This window comes from Miniopterus natalensis, chromosome 22, assembly GCF_054644295.1.
Source record: "Miniopterus natalensis isolate mMinNat1 chromosome 22, mMinNat1.hap1, whole genome shotgun sequence".
In the NCBI taxonomy this organism is placed as follows: domain Eukaryota; kingdom Metazoa; phylum Chordata; class Mammalia; order Chiroptera; family Miniopteridae; genus Miniopterus; species Miniopterus natalensis.
In genome coordinates, this window is record NC_142102.1 from 13,303,000 (window position 1) to 13,306,725 (window position 3,726).

Sequence of the window (3,726 nt, forward strand, 5' to 3'; positions counted from 1 at the left end):
TCTAGGCCCGGTCTTTGGATCTGGCTGAGATGATTTTGTCTGATTCAGGTTCATAGCCAAAGGTTTAACAGCTCTAATTCTGCCGCCCCAGATTTCTCCAAAGGAAGCAGCCTTTAATGCCCAGTTTTAAAGGTCTGTTTACCCCTGCCACATCCACCAAACACATTCACAGAGCCCCGGCTTCCTCTCAGCCAGCCCTCTGCCGGCTCCTACTCCTCGGGTGCTGTGGCCCATTCCTTCCGCTTTTCAAAGAGCAGGGACGCCTGGGGAAGCAGTTCATGGACAGGCAGCAAGTGTGGGTGCTGTGGCTGCCAAGGAATGGGGGGAGCCACCCGTGGGGCAGCACCAGCAGCCGGTGGCCAGTGGATTGGGTTCAGCAGGAAGAACTTGATGAGCAGCAGGGGCTCTAGCTCTGTCCAGTAAGCACAGCAGCGCAGCCACAGGGACAGGGAAGCCCAGAGCTTCTTGGAAGGAAGGAGAGAAGTCGGCTCCAAGGCCGTGGGAAATCTGCATGGTGGCTGAGCTGGCCCTCCCTGATTACACACTTGGAGACCACAGAGCTACCGGCTTTCGAGGCCTGGTCTGCCTACCCCACCCCACCCGCTGAGCTGAATGGTTTCCCTTGCAGGGTTCCTGCTGCTGTAGAGAAGAGAAGCTGTAGGCAGAGGGGACAGGAACAGGGCACTGCCCTAGACCAGATTGTGCAGACGGAAGCCAGGGTGTACCGAGTCCATCAGCAAAGGACCTGAGAGGCAGGTAGAGAGACATTTCGTTACCTCGGCTCCTGCTCTGATGGTTACCTGTTGGATCCCAACTTGGGGTATTCATATCGATAGTAGTTCTGAGTTTTCTCCTGATCAGTTTCCAGCAGGGGAGGCGTTTCTTTTGGGGAAGCATCTCACCTCTTAAGTCCGTGAGGTTTGAGCAGGTTTGACCTCACTGTACCTGCATGTGACCCAGGCCGGGACAATCAGTGTGTTCACGTCCCTCTGCCTCATAGGAGTGGACACAGCAGATGCTCAGTAAATCCTGGTGTAGGTGTATTGATTAAGCGAAGAGGGTATCTGTAGGTAAAGGTACAAACAACACTGAGAACTTGGTCTCTCATTCCAGGGCTTCTGGGATGCACACTTAGGTTCAAGGACCACTGCCAGCGAGTCGTCACTGATGTTTATTTAAAATGACACTTCTCATTCTTGTACTTTTTACTAACTGCTTCGTGATTTACAGGTGAAAATGCACACCATTTTCGGTGTAAACTATCCTCGTTTGGATAGTTTTCTTCCATGGTGGACAGTAGATACAGAAATTCTTAAGTGTTTTCAAATGCAAACACTTTAGGATTGGGGACTAGAAGTCAAAGGAGAAAGCTAAGCAAAAAAGTTTATTCAACTTGAAAAGGAGCATGTATGTAGTGTTCACTCTGGACAGACACTTGTCTTTCAAACCCAGTAGGAGCAAGAAAGGGAGAGACCAGCTCAAAGACCTGAGGCTCTGACTGTACTTTCAAGGCGAGAGGAGTGGATCAAGCTGCAGAGGGTTGTTTGAACATCAGATTTAGATGTTTCTTTTTTTATTTGCCCTAATTTTTCTTTTTTAAAAAAGGAAGTGACCTTATGACATGTCTAGTTATGAATGTTTACTCCCCTTCTTTTATCTTTTTTTTTTTTTTTTTTTTTTAAGAGTGTCTAGAGCGCCCGGCCAGGCGAGGCTCAGCAGTTGAGCGTCTACCTTGAATCCAGGCGATCGGGGTTCGATTCCCGGTCAGAGCACATGCCCCGGTTGTGGGCTCAATCAATGACTGTCTCATCATTGATGTTTCTATCTCTCTCTCCCTCTCCTTTCCTCTCTCTGAAATCAAATATATTAAAATAAATAAATTATATTAAAAAATAGTGTAAACATTGGAAACCCTGGAAAAAAAAAAAGTGTCTAGAAAAATCAGAGCTGGGAGATTTTTCTGTTACGCGTTTCACATAAGATCCTTGAAAATACCCATTTTTCATTTTATATTCTACCCTTCCCAAAGACATTTTATTAAAACAACTTCACTTTTGAGAGTGTCAGTGAGAGGTGAATTCATTTGGCTGTTTGCAGAGGCTTTGGAATGTTTTAAATTGTCACCCCACCCCACCCCCACTCTTTCAAAGTAAACAGGATTTAGCATTTGGGATGGAGTTTGATGCGGAAAAGCGGTGCTTACTAGTCAAATGTTTCTCTGAGGAAGCAGAGGTACCCTCAAGCCTGAGACACTCCCTGGCCTGCTCTCCGTTAGACCTAATTCCCTTCCCCCAGAAAACGTTACTATTTCATAAGTAATGTACAAGGACCCCCAGTTCTACCCCCAAACATTTTGGGGACTGTGCCTGTTTGTAGCTTCTCTGGTCAGCCTCAGGTCTCCAGGCTGGCTGCGTAAGAGCTGAGTACCGGAGAAAGTGCTCTCTCCCCCAACTGGGTGACTTTTTAAGGGTTGACCTCACACTCAGAATCGCCTCCCTGGACCTGCCTGGGGTTGCGCCATCAGGAGGAGTGGCAGGATTTCCCAGGCACGCTTGGCAGTGTTTGGGAAAAGAAAATACTTTTCTTATGGCTCACCTCCCTTCTCTTGGTGTGGCTTGCGCGTTGCCTCTTCTCGTGCCCGCCGTGGCTTCTGGGATGCCTGTGGAGCCCCATCAGCACAGATCCAGGCTCTGCGGCTGTTCATTCCTGGACTTGCATGCCACCCAGTGCCAAGCAGTTTTGAAAAAGGCCTGAGGTTCCCGAAACGCAGATGGGAGGTGTCTGGTTCTCTCCGTGTTCCACGTGGGTAAACATATGGTCTGAATTAAGATATTCAGGATGGTTTTCAAAACATGCTGCCCTGTGTGTCAACTTTGATTGGGCCCTGGACCTAGGGAACTGAATGCAGAAGACGTCTTGGAGAGCCCTGGGAAATCTGAATACGCCCTAGTATTAGATGATAGGGAATCAGCGTTCATTTTGTTAGGTGTGATAACAGTATTTTGGTTAACTGAGTGAGTGTCCTTATTTTTTTAGAGATGCAAATGGAAGTATTTGACAGTAAATTGTCATGAAGTCTGTAATTTACATTAAAACTCTCTCCTCATTTCTCTTGTATGCTGAAAATTTTCATAATGAAAAGTAGAACAACCAAAAGACCCTGGAAATCCTCAGGTTTTGTGTCTGAAAAAGAAAATGCTGCTCCGACCTTGAGGTAAAGGAAAAGCAAGTGTGAGGTGGGGAAAGGGCCACTTCCTCAGTGAGGGCAGGGCCCGCACCCACTTCCGTCCTGGCTCCCTGACCTGTGCTGGACACAGCTGATTTCTCGCCTTAGGCCTGTCTTTTAAGAATGGAGAAAGCTGTTGCCTCATAGAGAGCCGTGACAGGTCATTCATTCATTCATTCAGCTGTTTGCTTATCCAGTCACTGAGCAAATACTGATTGAAGGTCTGTAATTGGCCCCGTCTGTTGGGTTTTGGGCACATAATCATGAGTGAAAACGGACCCAGTCCCTGCACCCTTGGAGCTGTAATTTTGTCAGGGAGGCAGGTGTTAATCAAAGAACCACAAAGATACGTGTAAAATTAGAACCAAATAAAATGGTAAATGTTATAAAAGAAAGTGTGAAAGAGAAGAAAGTGACTGAGCCAGGAGCCGAGGTCGAGGGGTTGAGAGAAGGGATGTGCAAAGGCCCTGGGGCTGGAAGAAGTATGGCAGTGCCAAGGG